The sequence below is a fragment of the Podarcis bocagei genome, assembly GCF_964188305.1.
Source record: "Podarcis bocagei genome assembly, chromosome: 4".
Lineage (NCBI taxonomy): Eukaryota > Metazoa > Chordata > Lepidosauria > Squamata > Lacertidae > Podarcis > Podarcis bocagei.
In genome coordinates, this window is record NC_138128.1 from 35,078,336 (window position 1) to 35,097,731 (window position 19,396).

At 41.2% G+C, this 19,396-nt stretch overlaps 1 long non-coding RNA gene across 1 annotated transcript in view; it reads right to left on the reverse strand.

Moving 5' to 3' along the window:
* Nucleotides 1-10,787: 10,787 nt before the first annotated feature.
* The window catches only part of LOC308586297, a 136,044-nt gene continuing 127,435 nt past the window's right edge, over nt 10,788-19,396 (reverse strand). Inside the window, exons 4-5 of the long non-coding RNA XR_014007771.1 lie at nt 11,860-11,936; nt 10,788-11,656 (exon numbers count right to left, since the gene is read on the reverse strand). This is a non-coding gene — a long non-coding RNA (uncharacterized lncRNA). The remainder of the gene's footprint in view (nt 11,657-11,859; nt 11,937-19,396) is intronic.

Here is a 19,396-nt window from a genome sequence, read left to right on the forward strand (position 1 = left end):
ATAATCCCCCTTTCCCACTGTATGAACATGTGATGACCATTTTTGATTGGGGGAAAGCTTTGCAAATCATGTCCCATTTATATTGTGCATGCAACAGTCATGAACATACCTAGGTTTGTTTACCAGCCTTTGGTTTAGCCCTACTCAGAACAGAAACAGGTTTTCTTTTTGAGACCAGCTGAGATATGATTTTGGTTTTTGTGTGGTCTGTGCTTTCCTTTAATATAATTGTTAATTGTTATGTTTATACCTTGCCTATCATCTGTTATGTTATTCAAGGCAGCTTATATGGTGCTCCCAGGCTGTCTCCTATCCAGGCAGAATCTGGCCTCTTTAGCTTCACCAGGGTTATTGCATCATGTGCCCTCAGGCCATGCCCTGGGCATCATTTTGCTTCTTTTTTGCCACAATACCAGTGGGCCCAGCCACTGTGTTTTCAAATTTGCAAAACAAGAGTTCATACATGTTCAGGATTGCTTCACACTTAAAGATATGACATCACTCATTATGTTAAGTGATGGGAGTGTCACTCCTGCTTAGGAACATAAGAAGTATGTTTCCAGATGAAGCCAATCCACTCTTTGCATGAGTTCCAGCAACCAGCCCTAGCTGGTCAATCAGAAATTAATCACTGGTTCATTGGTGGACCATTGGCAGATGCCTTCAGTCCACCACCCCTGTTCTAAAGCCCAGCCTTGGGAAAAGAGATAAAGACTTTTTGAGCATGTGCAGAGTGCCTTTCTTCACTACTGTGCCTACCCTCAGTGACTACCCTGTAGTTCTCACACCACTCCTGGGAAGGAGTCTTTCAGTGTCTTCATGCAATTCCATTTGTCCTCAAGCATAAAGCATTTCTTGAAACCCTGTCTTGAAACTCCCTGCTCAGATAAATATGTACCATCATGCCTGTACCAACAAACTATGTGTGCTATGCATTTATGATAAATTACTGCTCCTGCTTGCCGACTAAACACACAGCCCACTATCCCATTTGTTTTACCACATGCTTTGTCCACCCAGTGCTGCCCGTTGGCCCCTTGCCAGACTCTTCATCCAAGCATCATTTTGCCTGGCAGATGACTGCCGTGAGCACCTCGTTAACTCATTCAACTCCCCAGATTTGTCACAAATCATTTGCCCCTAAATGGCTGAATCCCTATAAACAGGAGGTGCCTCCCTGCTTGCTTTCTTCTGTAATGGCTGTTAACAGCTGATTCCACAGCATTCCCACCTGCTGTCCCACTCAAAACTAGCCAATGCTCAATGGAAAGCCAAAGCGATTAGCAAAGCGATTAGCTATTTCTCCAAGGCCAGAACACAAATCTGCAGTGATGATCTGCATATCCAAATTCTAATTGACACACAGGCACTTGGGACAGCAATCAACTTTTTAACATACGGAAAAGCATTTCAGTGGGGTTTCCAGATCCAAGGAATCCCCTGCAAAAGTGTGGGAAAGTGCACAGAAAAATACACAACAATTTTCAGAGGAATAGACGAATTATTCTCCTGCAGAAAAGCAACCCAAGGGTTGTGCAACAATTTGATAAATTTGTTAACATAACATTTATGCCATTTTTTTTAAAAGTGTTTAAGGTGTCATAAGGGTTAGGGTTAAGTTGTTATTCTACTTGCATGCCATAGAATAATAGTCATAGAACTGTAGAGTTGGAAGGGTCCCGGAGGGTCATCATGCAGATATCTCAGCTGAAGCATCCATGACAGATGCCCATCCACCTTCTGCTCGAAAGCCTCCAAAGAAGGAGAGGCCATCACCTCCCAAGGGAGATTGTTCCAATGTCAAATAGCTCTTAGTGTAAGATAGTTCTTTTTGATGTTAAGTTGGAATCTACTTTCTTGGAACTTGAAGCCATTGGTTTGGGTCCTAGCCTCTGAAGCAGGATAAAGCAAGTTTGCTTCATCTTCCACGTGACAGCCCTTTAGATAGTTGAAAATGGTTATCGTATCTCCTCTCAGTCTTCTCTTATCCAGGCTAAACATACCCAACTCTCTCAATGGTTCCTCATATGGCTTGTCCCAAAAGACAGGGACAAATGCAACATTATTGCACATTCTTGGAGAAGAAAAGGTGAAGCCCCACCTTACTTTCTTAGAGGAACCTGGGATCCTCCTTATTTTCTTTGTACGCACCATGAATTGTATCCAGCTAAGTCCGAATCAGAGGAGACTCATTGATTTTAATGTGTCTAAGTTAGCCATAGCCATTCATTTTAATGGGTGCAATATGAGTAGGACTAGCCTTGGATATAACTCCATACATTTAAAGCCCATTACTGTCCCCCTTCCCAGAAACCTGGGAATCCCCATGACAGGGTGAGCTCCCGTTGCTCGGTCCCTGCTCCTGCCAATCTAGCAGTTCAAAAGCACATCAAAGTGCAAGTAGATAAATAGGTACCGCTCCGGTGGGAAGGTAAATGGCATTTCCGTGCTCTGCTCTGGTTCGCCAGAAGCGGCTTAGTCATGCTGGCCACATGGCCCAGAAGTTGTCTGCAGACAAACGCCGGCTCCCTTGGCCTATAGAGTGAGATAAGCGCCGCAACCCCAGAGCCATCTGCGACTGGACCTAATGGTCAGGGGTACCTTTCCCTTTACTGTCCACCTTCCCAGAAACCTGGGAACTGTAATTTGTTAAGGGTGTTTGGAGCAGTAGTTCTGCAACAAGTAAACAACAGTTTCCAGGATTTGGGTGTGCGTGCTTTAAATGTATGGCATATACACAACTATTATTTCTGCCCAACCTGCAGGAAAGCATTCGTGGCAGCTCCAGAGCTTCCTTGCTCCCAATGGAGAGCATCCCAGATCTTCCTAGTATTCCCTGGTGCCTATACCGTCTCTGTGGGTTCCAGCAGGAGACTGGCAGGATGGATTCTGAATAAGACAGAGAAGCATGAGGAAGTACAATTTTGGCCTCATTTTTGACACATCCAAAATGGTTGCTTGTAAAAAGAGAGGTATAGAAACTGTGTTTGGATGTAAGGGGTTGATGTGTGGTATGTAATATTCTGCAGTTATTGCAATCCTGGCCTTGTAGCATCACTCCTCCTCCACACGAAATTAGCATGCTTGTTCCATTTTACACACAGAGGGAGGAATAAAAAGGCTACATATCTCTTCTTCACAGTTTTATGCACCTTTTCTTTTTACAGATGGCTTACACGTGTTGAGGTTCTCCGTGCTAGTGTAACCTCTCCATTGAAGATCCCACTGTTGACAAGGAGAAAAGAATTCATGAATTTACCATTCAGTCTATCCGTATCGTTTCTCATGATATTTATGCAGAGCAGGATGAGATGCTATTCTAGCACTGACCTTAGCCACTCTATTATCCTGGAAAATGTTGCTGCACCTGTTGCCAATTTTAAAATGAGCATTGGGACTGTTCTAAAAACACACACACTACTCAGTTTCTCAGCTCTCTGTAACTCTCTCACACATACTCACAGATTTACAAGACCATCAAAGGAAAGATTTCCTCGCCCTGTGTTTGTGTGTGTGCCCCCCCCCCGTGCCCAAAGACAGAGCTAATTCCTTCTTTATTGGTAAGCTAAACTAAATGTAGCAAAATTACGAATCACTCAATGCTAGCAGAATACTAGCAAATAAGCCCTAGGCCACAATCCTATGCACATTTACTTTGAAGTTAGTCTCGTTTGAACAGCATGTGATTTACTTTTGAGTAAACATCCATTGGATTGGATGATGAAGCAAAAACAACACAGGCTGTGGTGGAGTTAGTTTAAAACCAAGGTGGGACCAATTTCAAAGCTGTCATGGATGGGAACTGGAGAGATTTGGGATTCGCAAGCAAGTCTGTTGAACTCCCACCACCAAGGGTATTGGATCAATTCTGCCTTAAAACCTACTCACTCCCTTCTGCAGAGCATAACTCCTTTAAGTATATTTAGCCCTACCTATGTCCTGTCAGTTGTTAAAACAAAATTGAGAGCAGTCTCCCCAAAAGCACATCCCCTCCCCAACAGAAAGGACATTATCTTTTATTGGAATAATTTGTGACACATGGATAAAATGCCTCCCCATGAAACTACCCGAAGTGAAATGCATCTACAGCTATTTTCACCAACCTGCCCACTACACTTAGTATCAATAGATATTTAACATGATGGGTTATGCTTGGCAGAGAGAGACCTTACGGCAGGCTTCCTCAACCTCGGCCCTCCAGATGTTTTTGGCCTACAACTCCCATGATCCCTAGCTAGCAGGACCAGTGGTCAGGGATGATGGGGATTGTAGTCTCAAAACATCTGGAGGCCCGAGGTTGAGGAAGCCTGCCTTACAGTGTGGGTTCCTCCTGATTGTCCTACTTGTCATTGTGTCCTTAAGTCAACACCTCCACTTTCTGACCATGCTGATGAGCTTCTTGACTTACTGAAACAGCTGAAGCCCTCCAGTTGGCAGGTTTTTTTTGGGGGGGGGTTACTCTAAGACATTTTATGTCCACAGTACTGCCTGTGTACCACATACTGTAGTTATTAGAAATATAAAGGAAGCTGCCTAATACCGAGCCGGATAACTGAGCCATCTATTGTCTATGGTGCCTCGCCAGGGTTTCGGACAGTGTCATCTCCCAGGCCTACCTGGAGATGTTGGAGATAGAACCTGCTTACAAAGCAGTTGCTCTACCACTAAGCTGTGGTGCATCCCCAAGAGTCCAAGATATGAGCTCCATCTCTGCGATGGTTTGGAGCAGGGGTTGTCAACCTGGTCCCTACTGCCCACTAGTGAGTGTTTCTGGATTCTAGGTGGGCAGTAGGGGTTCCATGGCACAAGCTGAATCCTCCTTCCATCGAGCACTGGTGGGCGGTAAGGAAATTTTACCATCAAGAAAGATGCACTAGTGGGCGGTAAGTATAAAAAGGTTGACTACCCCTGGTTTAGAGGCTGGTGAGACCCTATTATTGGGTTCTCTTCATTTGCACAATCAGAGAATAGCACTCCACCACTTTTTGCAACATCACAAAATATGCTAATGTGCAGCTCTCAGAATGCATGCTGTTCCACTGATGTCCCTAAAAGTAGTGATGTAATTGCTTGTGCAATTAGACCAGCTGTGAGATATCAGAAGTTTCATGCTTTTATCCCCTAGTGCAGCATCCACAACTGTCATTATGGACAGTATAGCAAAATACTTAATAAATAATTCTATGTGATTAATAAACTATAATGTCTTGAATTGGGTTACAGTCCTAAGAAGCAAAAGCTTATTTGGATTCTCCACCTCCCTATAGTATTATGTTAATGGACAATGTGGTTCAAGGCAGGCTATTCCTGGAAGATTTATTTCCCACTCAAGGGTCACTGGGTTACGTGACTTCTACCACCTAAAAAGAGCAAAAAAAAAATTCCTCCACATGGAGAAGTGTGCAGTTTCGCTTTGATCCGACATGGCTCATTGCTTTTTTGAAATGGAAATTATAAGAGGGAAAAGGTCACATTCCTGCCTTTACTTGGAGTTATTGACATAAGTCTGACATCAGTGGCAGTCAATCTAAAAAGCTCCTTTTTCTTATTTTCTTTTTTTTTGCTAGAGGGGTGCATGTATGTGTTGCATACACACACACACACACACCAATTATAGATTCGGCATATCTGTTGCAGGAATGGGTGTATCCTTAGAGATTGACAGCCTACTGAACATATTTGGGTATCACATAGTCAAGTTGAATTGTACAGTGTTGGTGTAAGCAAGAATTTCTATACAATAATGAATTAGAAGCATTCAATCACATTTGATATGAATAAATTTATACATTTAAATCAAAAAGTATCACAATTTCTATCTGATAAAAAAGGAAGATTAATCGGTATCAAATTCTACAGCTTCTGATGTCCAGAATATTTGAAATCTAAGGGCATGAGGTGATCAAACTTTCTCTAAATCACATGCATTGTGTAGAGGGATGGGGATATACAGTGGTACCTCAGGTTACATACGCTTCAGGTTACAGACTCCGCTAACCCAGAAATAGTGCTTCAGGTTAAGAACTTTGCTTCAGGATGAGAACAGAAATCGTGCTCCGGCGGGGCAGCGGGAGGCCCCATTAGCTAAAGTGGTGCTTCAGGTTAAGAACAGTTTCAGGTTAAGTACGGAGCTCCGGAATGTATTAACTACTTAACCCGAGGTTCCACTGTATTTAGTTTTAGCTTTACTGTTGGTAAAGACAATAGATACCCAATATGAGTCATACTTAGAACAGACTAGCTGAGTAAGACTAGCACTGCATACTTCCCATAGTGAGAAATCACAAAGTGACAGAGCACACATTTTGTATGCATAAAGTCACAGGTTCAATCCCTGGCCTCTCTAGTAGTACAGATGCAGAAAACCTCTGCTTGAGGTCTAGACTACTCTTCACCACCCTAGTGTCCTCCATATATTTTGGGCTATCAGCCTCACCCCACTGTAGTTCAAAGACACCGAGTTGGAGTAGACAATTCTGGACTAGGTGGACTAATGGTACTGCTTGGTTTACATCATAAAATCCCATGCCAATTGTTATTTCCGAAGACAATGCCCACTATGTCCCCATATATTAATCTTCTCATCATCATTCACAAAGTGCAACTGAAAACATTTATCCATTTCCAGAGCTTTAATTTGATTGAACTAAGTAAATTTAAACAAGAATAGTATCTAGAGGACATTTTGATGACTTTATGCTTTTGTGTCATCTTTAAAAAGTAATTGTCACTGATAATTTTGTCATGTGCAGTGCAATCCTATTGCATGTTTGCTTAGAAATAAGTACTGTTATGTTCAATGGGACTTTCTTCCAGTTAAGAGTGCATACGGATTCCATATCAGTGAATTGTAGTGTAATCTTAATGATATTTGCTTGGAAGTAAGTTCCCTTTAAATAATTGGAACACATGCCCAAGTACTACATGGGTACTGGTCTTACATACATACGTGATGTATGTTCAAGAAAGTGCCTCAAATTATTATTAATTATTTTCAAGGCAGAATGGAAGAAGGCTTGCCATTTTATTGCTGGCACAAACTGAAAGCTGATTTAGAAACTTTTATTCAGATTGATTCATCCCTAAATCTAGATAGGAATTCCATATCCAACAACTTTTCTGAATATGCACTGGGGATGCATGGTTTACATTTACAAACAACACATCTTCTAATAAACACAGCATGTTGATTGAGAATGCAAGGATGCTGCTTTTAAGATCTCTTTGTAAATCCTCTGCATGCAATCCTTGTTTATTTACATATATTTACAGTAAAAAATGTGATCAAGTCTCAGTAAAATTCATACCCAAAGGGATACAATCCTGTATTTAGATTCAAAGGATAATAGAGGCTGTAGGGCTGATCCATCCCTACAATCTAAAACAGGACTATTGTTCAGTGGTAGAGTACCGCACATACTTTGCATACAAAACATCCTAGGTACAATCCCTAGTATTTTCAGATAGGACTATAAAAGGTCCTTGTTTTTTCTAAGCCTGAAGAGCTGCTGCCAGTGAATGTACACAACACTGAACTATATTGACCGATGCTCTGACTTTATATAAGCAGCTTTTGGTGCTTACAATATGGCCAGTACAGTTAGGGAGAAGGAATCCACATAGTTCAATAATCCTGGAAATAAAGCAACTGGAAGGCAAAGATTGAGCAATGGCTACCAAACCAGGAACAGGTGGTACATTTTACTGAGGAGGCAGAGATTCCAAGGATTGTGGACAAAACCACTCATATACTTAGAGGAGGGGGCCAGATGTGGGTGGATCTGCCAGGCAAAGAACAGATTTTGAGTGTTCTCAGGGATATAGGAATCAGAGCAAAACTGAAACTTTAGTACAACTTGCACTGCTGAAAAATTCATCTTCTCAGTAAACTCTGAAAACTGATGCCGTCTACTGGAATGCACTAATCAAGCTGTAGACTATATTAGGCACTATTCAAATTAATAATAACTGCTCCATTATACAATGATGCCATTTCAGAAGCTCAGTGTTGCATAGGCTCTATTTGAGAGTCTCTGTGGCACTGCAAAGGGACAACTTGTCTCTTTCTTGATATCTTCTCTGAATTTTTCTTTACATCTACCTATCTGTTTACTTTCCTAACATATGCTTCTGAAAAAAATACTAACTTGGCCTTAACAAGTTGCCATCTGTCCATGGACTTCTAATAGTCTTTAAAAAATGCAGATCATGCTGTTTAGAACCCAGAGACAGGGGTTTTATATTTGCTAATGACAATAACTGAAGTTCTGTCTAATACAAAAAGGAATAAGCAGACAGATCACCTTTTTCTATAAACATTCTTTGACATTCAGCATAACACAGAAGAAAATAAACTGATAGAAACAATTGCCTAATCTTTTAACAGCTGTCTGTTATCTCTGCTTCCAGACATTCAGTTACCAAATCATCACAATATTTTTCAGGTGTCAATGTGCATTTTGTCCTAGTATTTCTCAGATGTTTGATGCTGTGAGACCAGAACATGGTGCATAAGAATAGTTTTCCTAAGCAACAGATGTTGAACAATACTCTACCTTACTCCTTGGTGTAATCATTGGCTTTTCTTCTGCTACAACCTGCCAACTTTCTCTACACTTGGTTCTTTGGGGAAAATGTCAGAAAAGTTTTCCAGCAGAACATAAAGATTGTAAGAGAATGATGTTTCATTTTCCATTTACACTTTTTTGTTTTGTTTTTTCTTGTAACAAATGTGTAAGCTTCTATGGTAAGCTTATTGATGTCATTTAGCCCCAAGCAATTAACATACTAGGTGATAGCTGATATCTGAGCTCTACACAAATTAGAGCTAATAGCAAGTACCTGTACAATGGGCAGTCTGTGAACTCCTGTGTGGACTAACCTGATCTGTTCCTCCCAGACTAATGTGTTGGTTGAAATAACTTGTTTGCAATAAAATACACAATAACAGATTACTTTAAAAGCAAAATGGAATGGACGTGATGAATGAACTTAAAACAAAATTGACATGAACTGGGTGTATAGACTGATCTACCCATCTCTAATTTCAGGCAGCAATTGAATATAGAACAATAGTACTGCTGGGGGTTTTGCTACCGCAGTTGGGATGACATATCTATTCAAACATGTTTATCTGAAATGCCTGCATTCAGGATCCAAAGCTGCCCAGTTGAATCATTATATTCCCTGAACAATGTAAACTGTTCTGACCTTGCAGTCATGGGGGATACAATAGGAACACTGATCAAAAACCCTCCTTTTCAAAAAATACATTTCCTTCACTGAGAAGATGAGCCATCTATTTTTGGTCTTGTTTATGTTTACAAGAAGGAGATGAAGTTGTGTCGGTGAAGTTGTTCTAATCACAATAAGGCAATGGCTACTTCCAAATACTGGAATTGGTTGCTGAAGATGTTCTTCCCATTTTCCATTGCAAGATCTACTAATTTTCAGTGTCAAGGTTTACCAGCAGTGGAATCCACCCAATGGAACTTCCATTAAGGGAAATTTGTCTAGTCCCCTTCCCACTGTGAGTGATAGCTCAGTCATATGGTGCATGCTTTGCATTCAGACTGCTCCAGATTCAATCCTTGGTATCTCAGGGCAGGGTTGTAAAATATGCCTATTGAAATCCTGAACAGCAGCCAGTCAGTGCAGACAACACAGAGCTAAATAGACTAATAGTCTGACCCAGCAGAAGGCAATTTCCTCTGTTCTTATTGTCAACTTATAAAACCTATTAGTTTATGCAGAGGGTTGCTTGCCAATGCAGGCTGAAATTCCCCAGACTTAAGTTGCTGCTTTTTTGTTTTCTATTTAATTGGTTTTAGGCTGGGTTTATGTAAATCGAACCTGTCTTTACTTATATTCTGTAGATCATTTTATATGCCCAAATTGTGTGAGGAAAGTATCTAAAATATGGCTGGAGACTCCAGCCACATTTAAATATAGTTGGGGACAATTTTGATATTTTGCAGATACAATCATACACACAATTGGTTGTGGGGGAAAAGAGTAGTGATTCACAACAAATAATTCACAACCCTTCCAAAATGGAGGAGGGGGTATAAAAGAGTGAAGACTAACAGGGAAGAAGAATTGTGTCTTCATACAGCAATGACTTTCTGTTTCTAGTAAAACTTGAGATCCTACAAATCAAGCACAGTAAAATGCCTAAAATAAATGGCTGACAACTGCAGCTCATCTCCTCGTGGCAGGTGATCATATGCCACCAAAGCACCACAAATAACAAGGCAATGGAGGCAGATAAAATTCCAAGGGTGGAATTTTTTAAAAATAACTTCTTGTTTTCTGCAACCAGGACAGTGTAAAGGAATCCTTGAGGAGAAATTCCATATGGCCAATAAAAATGGTTCTGCCTGCCTGTATTGGTTCACTATCTTAACTGAGATTTTGTGGTGTGCTTATAATAAACACACAAAGGACAGCACAATGAAAGCTTGAAATGGAGACAAAATTGGGGTAAAATACTACTGTGCACATAATTTAGATCATGGTACCAACTTAGGGCCAAGGTTACCATTCAGCTGGCTGGTTAGTTTGTATTATCTCATGTACTCTATAATCATTTTTTCCTATGCGTTTTGAATAGATATATTGTATTTTTATTATTTTATTAGTTTATTTTATAATTCGTTGTTGATAAATGGTAGAGTGCAACACCAGTGCTGTGGGAAAACCTTTTATAAACACATTCAAACAACAACAACTTTGCAAGTACATTTAGGATACTTTATCAGTAAGTTTCATTGTCAAAAATAGGCACTTGCAACACCCCAGTACTTACACCAATAATCAATGCTTGGGCCACGCTCACTGTACATTGCTAAAGGCTCAGTTATATCCACTGTGTGCCATAATTATTTGCACTGATAGGTTTAATATGTAGAAATACAAATTTTCAACCTGTTAGCACCATTTCAGAAGACCAGCATGTGGAGCAGCAAGCTTTGAATGCAGGTGCCAAAGCCTCCTTCTTCCTTTTCTGGACATGTTTTCTTTTGCCATTCCAAACCATACCTTCCACAACACTGGACCTTGTAGTGCTTGGTGGATAACTATGATGAGGATGAGGCCTTGGCAGCTTCCTTGAAGGCAGAACAATTTGTAACTTTTTTCAGGGAGCTCCCAGCTGGAGGTCACAACCTTACCACCATCCTTGAACCCAGAGGCTGAGGCTCCTTCCGTACCTCCATCTCCGCAGCAATGTAGAATTCAAATGTTGCAAAACAAGGTAAGAGTCCTTGAACAAACCTGCCAGCTACTTCAGGTGGTGTAGGAGGACTCAACACATTGCAGGTTTTGTCAGCCCACATAAGGCTTCCGATGGTTTTAATTTCCTGATGAGACAGCATCTTCTTATAGCTACTGTAATAAGGCAGAGCTTCAGCCAGCAGGACTTGCTTGGAGCTGTCCAAGGTCCTGTTTATGTCTGCTCTCTTCATAACATAGCTTTTGACTGAATTGTTGCATTTCTACCTGCACTGATATGGTCCAAAGGAAAGTAGAGTAATACAATTGGTACCTGCTTGGCTGCAGGATTTGCCAGAAGGAGCTGTCATCCAACTGTCTTAGGGACTCCATTCCAGATCTGTGTAGGGTTTACTCCTTAACCTTTTATTCCACTGAGGTTATCCTGCAAGGCAATGGGGGTTTAGGACCAGAGTTTTCCTTCTCGTAGATGGACTACCTTCCCAGGCCGAAAACCCTCCACATGCTCCCCACTTCCCTTTACAACACATGAAGTAAATGCCTTCTTGACCATTGGACCTACTGTTGGTCTTATTTGCTTAATCTGCCAAAGGCTGTCTTCACATACAGGGGAAGTCTCTAACTCACCGAGGGCATGAGACCCATCATCGAATGCCCTGTAAAGCTCCAGCACATGAAGAACTCGGTGCACCTTACTGGGTTACCTAAAGAAAGACATTGTTCAAAGTGAGAATTGAATGCACAGCCTCAGTACTGCACCATTCTATAGCATAAATAATACAGTTCTACATCACTGGAGTTCCTTTTCAAGTCTTCCCATGACTACAAATTGCCCTATTTTCATCCATATTTTTTGCTGCTGCCCAGCCATATTGGTTTCCTGATGACAAACCAGGTCAGCTTTTAGATGTTGTTAGACTAGGTATAGGCAAACTCGGCCTTCCAGATGTTTTGGGACTACAATTCCCATCATCCCTGACCACTGGTCCTGTTAGCTAGGAATGATGGGAGTTGTAGTCCCAAAACATCTGGAGAGCCGAGTTTGCCTATGCCTGTGTTAGACTATAACTCCCATCATCAGTGCTTTGCTGTAATTCAAAACATCTTGAATGTGGAAAGCTGGTCCAAATAATCCTCAACTCAATAATTTTGGGAGGAAATATAAGTTAGAAGAAGAAGAAGAAGAGTTTGGATTTGATATCCCACCTTTCACTCCCCTTCAGGAGTCTCAAAGCGGCTAACATTCTCCTTTCCCTTCCTCCCCCACAACAAACACTCTGTGAGGTGAGTGGGGCTGAGAGACTTCAGAGAAGTGTGACTGGCCCAAGGTCACCCAGCAGCTGCATGTGGAGGAGCGGAGATGCGAACCCGGTTCTCCAGATTACGAAGACTACCGCTCTTAACCACTACACCACACTGGTTCTAAACACCACACTGGCTCTAACACCATCATTTATGTTGAGATAATGGAAAGAGAAGAGTGGAGTGGAGACTATATGACTCCAACTCCCATTTTTACTCAGCCAGTATACTAATAAAATGCATTATTTCAACTATAAAGCAGCAATGGATTTTAGTGATATTAAGAATAGTCCTTTGCTTAGCATAATGCATTTTTAAAATGCTAATGATTCATAATGGTGTTAAACTCATCAAAAACTCATCAAATTTGAGACCTTAATTTTATATATATATATATATATATATATATATATATATATATATATATATATATATATATGCTTTCGTAGATTTTCACGGGTACAGGAATGCAGGTTTTGGTGTCTTCGGGTATCTTCCCGTGTAAGAGTTGGGGTGTCTAGGCGACGTTTCGACGAGGTCTCACTCGTCATCTTCAGGCTGGTGCTTTCGGCTTCTTGTTACTAGAACAGAGCAGGATCTCAGTGTTTGAGTTCCTATAAATACTGTTGAGGGGGTGTGGTGTATAGCCTCCAACGTTCTGGGCAGAGAGGAAGTTCCCAGGTTATTGTGCCTTATCTTCTTTTGTTCATTAATTACTTGAGGGATATCTTGAGTGATTTCTTGAGTGATATTCTGAGTACCACTTAGGAGGGTCATTAGGTGTGGATTAGTTGCTAAAGCTTTCGTGTCTTGACCTCTTGAGCTTGTAAAGAGTTTTTCTGAGAAGATGGCTGTACTGCACTTAGTTGTGCTCTGGCTTGGCTTCGTGTATAAGGGCGAGCTGTGGTTTTGTGCCCTGTGCCAGCCAGATCTGTGTTGGGATTGCAGGGGGGTGCAGCATCCGGAGGTGCCACTATGGTTTGGCTACTGGATGGTGTCTGTAATTTATCTGTGGAGAGGGTCTGGGTTTGGGTCTGGTGTGGTTGATTGGAGATGGCGTTCTGTGTGCCTCTGGTTCTGGTGTCGGTTTTTGTGGGGAGGGCTAATTTCCAGATGTCTGGCAGGCGGGACAGCTCGCCCTTATACACGAAGCCAAGCCAGAGCACAACTAAGTGCAGTACAGCCATCTTCTCAGAAAAACTCTTTACAAGCTCAAGAGGTCAAGACACGAAAGCTTTAGCAACTAATCCACACCTAATGACCCTCCTAAGTGGTACTCAGAATATCACTCAAGAAATCACTCAAGATATCCCTCAAGTAATTAATGAACAAAAGAAGATAAGGCACAATAACCTGGGAACTTCCTCTCTGCCCAGAACGTTGGAGGCTATACACCACACCCCCTCAACAGTATTTATAGGAACTCAAACACTGAGATCCTGCTCTGTTCTAGTAACAAGAAGCCGAAAGCACCAGCCTGAAGATGACGAGTGAGACCTCGTCGAAACGTCGCCTAGACACCCCAACTCTTACACGGGAAGATACCCGAAGACACCAAAACCTGCATATATATATATATATATATATATATATATATATATATATATATATGCTTTCGTAGATTTTCACGGGTACAGGAATGCAGGTTTTGGTGTCTTTGGGTGTCTTCCCGTGTAAGAGTTGGGGTGTCTAGGCGACGTTTCGACGAGGTCTCACTCGTCATCTTCAGGCTGGTGCTTTCGGCTTCTTGTTACTGGAACAGAGCAGGATCTCAGTGTTTGAGTTCCTATAAATACTGTTGAGGGGGTGTGGTGTATAGCCTCCAACGTTCTGGGCAGAGAGGAAGTTCCCAGGTTAGAAGAAAAGACACACTAACCTGGGAACTTCCTCTCTGCCCAGAACGTTGGAGGCTATACACCACACCCCCTCAACAGTATTTATAGGAACTCAAACACTGAGATCCTGCTCTGTTCCAGTAACAAGAAGCCGAAAGCACCAGCCTGAAGATGACGAGTGAGACCTCGTCGAAACGTCGCCTAGACACCCCAACTCTTACACGGGAAGACACCCGAAGACACCAAAACCTGCATATATATATATATATATATATATATATATATATATATATATATATATATATATGGCTGGGCTAAACAGTTACCTTTATTCTACTTCTATATGCTCCATAATGGTAGGTGAATGATATACTACTTAGGCAATCCAGCAGTTGCAGGCTAAGATAATTTGGAGGGTACACTGAGAGGGAGAATTCCCCTCTTAAAGGTCCTAAATCTGTTCTTCCTTTCATCTGACTGTTCCAGCTGTCTATCATCATTCTGAGTTTACATTATCCACAGTTTCCCTGGGAGATAAAACTCCCCCTTCCCCATCATAGTTGCTTGCAGATTCCTTCCCTGTCACAATGTCCTTTTTCTGATGGTGGGATGTTGAAGATGAGGCAGAAAAGAGGGAGGGGAAAGTTCATGACAAAACTCTTCCACCATAGCTTAGCAGTGTGCATTTTTTAATTGACTAATAGTTATGCCAGTTTTCCTCCACTATGCTGGTCTGTAGTGAGAATGGTGTAAGCTTCCCGTGTTCCTAATATATGTCTGTATCATGCATTATAAACAGAGGTTTATAAAATTTCCTATATTCTACAAAGTTTCAGTGCACTCTAAAGGCAAAGATACCATCCAGTTTCTTCCATTTATAGAAGCTTCACATAAAAATGAATGGCATCAGCCTGCTGTGCGTTCCTATGCAGTCAGTCTGTACCAAGAGGATGACCATGTTGACCTCATTTGCCAGTTCACCCTCAAGCACTAGGAAAAGGTACTACCCTGCTGCTTGGAGAATGTAAGTCCTGCCCTCCTCCCTACAGCCCTCACCCCTGTCGTTCTGCAGTACATGCCGGAGTTTGAACCTGAAGCACTTCTTTTGCCTGAAGAGTATAAGCAGTGGGAGTGCTTTGGTTTGGAAAATTATGTTTTGTTAGAGTTTATGGAGCACTGGTTGGTTTTGTGGGCTGCTGAACATTTCTTGTTGTAAGGAATGTAAACTTTTGCTGAACTCCTGGTGTGTGCTGGCTGCACAGCAAGTACATTAGTCTATCGGTTACGAAAGCAGTGGAGCCGATGTAACAGCAAAATGAAATATCAAGGCAGCTGTGCAGTTGCTCAGTAAAATACATTTCCTTTACCTCCATGGCTACATTTCTTTTTATTTCAGGGGTCTGTTGCTCGCCCCCATGTGGTGGGTCATCCCCTGTAAACAATAGGCAGCAGCAGCAGCTTTGTAAACAATGCATCTTCCCACCTATGACTGTTGCTTGTACAGTACTTCATCTGTTCATGTCAGCAGCTGAGAAACTTGACACTTTTAGAAAGCCTTGACAATAAGAATAAGGTGTTCTCCAATGCATGCTTTGACATAATAGCACCTAATTAAAAAATAATCATAGAGAATAAAATATCCAATTTAAAGGCTTCTTATCAGATACCCTGATGTTTATTTCTGTTGTTCATTAATCAGCCACTGTGATCTTGGTTGTTTTATATTTGGCCTATGTTTTGAGCTAAAGGATTTTAACAGTTGTTTAATGCTGCTGCCTTTTATTAATTGTTGATTTGCTGATGCTTTAATAATATTGTGAGCTGCCTTGGTTGAGCTATGTCCTAAATGTGACACAGAAAGTAATTGTGTGTGTGTGTGTGTTATGTTGCCTCTTTGATCAGTCTTATTCTCCCCAAAACCGATTTTCCTAGAAATATCTATTGGGATTTTGTTACATGAATTTACAAGTAATGGATTGTTGCACCCTACATTTCAGGGTATTAGAGCTACTAGCAGTTTCATGTGCTTGTTGGTTGCAAATTCTAAGGGGGGAGGGAAAGCACAGCTTTGAAATCAGTGATTCAAATCAATGTAGTTATCAAAGGCTCAGCTCACCATCTTGATTCATAATGACATCCAACTATATCCAAACATAGCCCAAAAACCTGCTCCTTGATGTCAGGAAGCAGCATGCAAACTTTGTTTAAGATAACATAAGAGGTGTCCAAATGCATAGTAAATGTCACCCTCGATAGCTCAGCTGGTTAAAGTGTGGAGCTAATAATGCCAAGCTTGCAGGATCGATCCCTGTATAGGACAGCTAAATATTCTTGCATTGCAGGGATTTGCACTAGATGAGTCCCTTCCAACTCTACAATTCTATGATTCTATGAACAGACAAATGACTTTAAGACACTGCCTTATCCCTTATACACTCAGTATATCACTGCTGTCTGCAGCAATGTTTCTCCTGCAAGTTCCAATTATCTCAGAAGTCTATTCTGCAGTAACTTGGAGCAGTGTTTTTTGCATGGTGGCCACTGTTCTGTGGAATAGCATTCCCACTGAGATATGACACTGAGAAGTGTGCACTACCCACACTTTCTGGCAACAATTGATGACATTTTTGTTCCAGCAGGCTTTCACAGCTGGGCAGATGGGCCTTTACTGTGAATGCCTATTTTGTATGGTTTTAGTTTTATTTTAAATGCAAGACAATTAACGATGATAATTATAACTTTCCAAAATAAATAACAGATTGGTCCCCTTAAAGCTGAAAGAGTACATACCAAACTCAAGGCTATGGGGATTGATTATACATATATTCTGCACATTTCAATGCCTTGTACATCAAGTTATTAGGGTAAAGGTTAGGTACAAAACAGCAGCAGAGTGTATTGATTCTTTTCCAGTCATCAGAGGAATACATCAGGTTTCCTTGCTGGCTCATCTTCCCTTTAGTCTATTTTTTGTTCAGCATTGTTAATTTCCTAGAGTCGTTACCTCTTCTCCAGAATTTCAAGGAAGACCATTACCAGCTACTTCAGTCAAATCACATGGGTGAGATGCTTCCAGTGTTATAAGTGAGGGAAAAGGCTCAGTTATTTCTGGTCCAGTTTAGGATGGCTAAGGCACAAATTGCAACTTTGATTTCAAAGTCAGAATTCAGCAGAGCTAATGGAGATACAAACTTATTTGTTCTGTGTCTCTTGTTACAATTGAAGCAGGACTGAAAAATCCCACTTATCAGTGCTTGCATCAGGCGTTTTACTGCCCAAAGCACAACCCAAGTGACCCACCCCCTGAACTTAAGCCAGCATTTTACAAAGTCCTGTTGCACTCATGGTGCTACTTAAAGGAAGTTGCTCCCCACTCCAGTCCATGGCAGAACTGCCCCTGTATTTCTTTGAACACTGTGAGATCAGTACCTCTTGTCTCTCTTAGGAGAAACAGCATTAGGACTAGCCAGGAATTCGGCACATAACCCTAAAGCAATTATGTAAGTGCCTTGTCAGAAACATAGTATAATGAAGAAGGTCTGGGCACATTTGCTGAATGTTAGTTAGCCTAGTTTCCTTTTTAAAAACAAACAAACAATTGAGTTTTTAAAAAGACACCTGGAGCATAGGCAGCAAGGCAAATCCAGGGACAAAATATCTGCTCTGACTGGTGGTATGCATCTCTCTCATTTTCTCTGAAGAGGTACATGAAACAGACTTACAAGGAGAAGCATGGCGAGCCATGTCTATACACCCTCCGAATTAACTAATTATCTGAGAACACACATAGCAGTGTTCCATTACATGATTTTTGAATGACAAAAAGGGAATTGTACTAGGAATAAACATTATACGGAAGATGATCATTTAACTTTACTGGTCCACTATTATAAGATGATGGCTGAAAGAAGTATAAAATGCTGGCATCATTTTTCTTTTTAAAAAATATGCTAAACAGTTTCTTCTCAGAAGACTTAAATAATCAATATTTAATTACACACACTATAGTTTATGCAACAAAGGCTATTCCTGTTATACATACATACCTATCCACCTCTGCTGTCACCCTGCCAGTCCCTTAATTCTTACAATTCATTCCACTCTTCTCTCTCCTTAGACACATCTTAATTTAATTATTGCAGATGATGTAATGTTTTTTGAAGCATAACTTTTCATCACTGCGGGACAAGCATTTGATAGAGTCTGGATTTCTCATGTCGTCCATCAGCCCCTGTTAGCTTATCATTAAGTTTCTTTGGAAGGACAAGGAACCCTTTTCAGGCAAATGACTTTGGTCCTCTTCATACTTTACATTTTTAAAGGGATACCCTTTATTGTTCAGACCACAAATGTAATATGCAAACCTTATAAACATGTGCCTTAGCACAGGTGACCAGAATTCCCAGTCAGCTGTAGCTCCCTGTGGCATGTAGCTGGGCTTCTTTTTCTGACATACCTTTGCTATGTGGTGAATGGTAGCTCCTTGAGTATGATGGCAACATACAAGAGTAGATTCCAGGGGAATTGAAGTAGACATGATGGACAATGGCTAGATAGGATCATAGGAGTCTGACACTTAAAAATGGATGACCCACTACAGAAGTTATCTTATTCTTTACTTGCATGTATCCCTAGGGTCAGTCATGTGGAGCTCCTTGAGAATGCTTGAACTGGGCTTTGACACTGAGTTCTGTGAGACACTGAAGTGTGGCACCAATATCACTCTCTGGTATAGCATCAATATTTCTGGAGTTGGGATAGAGACAAAAATTTACCCATTCTGAGTATCCTCTGAATTAAGTCAGTGCCCAAACCCAGAAACTTAATCATTGGCACCATAGAACAGAGATGGTACTGGAAAGATGAGGGAAAGTTCAGGAGAATGCAAATTGGCATGTTCAAATGCAATTCAAGAAGGTCAGAGGAGTCAGACAGTCTAAGGGCAGGAGGGAAGCAAATGAACTGGTTGAGTGGAAGGCTGAAAGGGACCCTGGTAGAATGCAGCAAGGAAACAAAAGAGCCTTGCT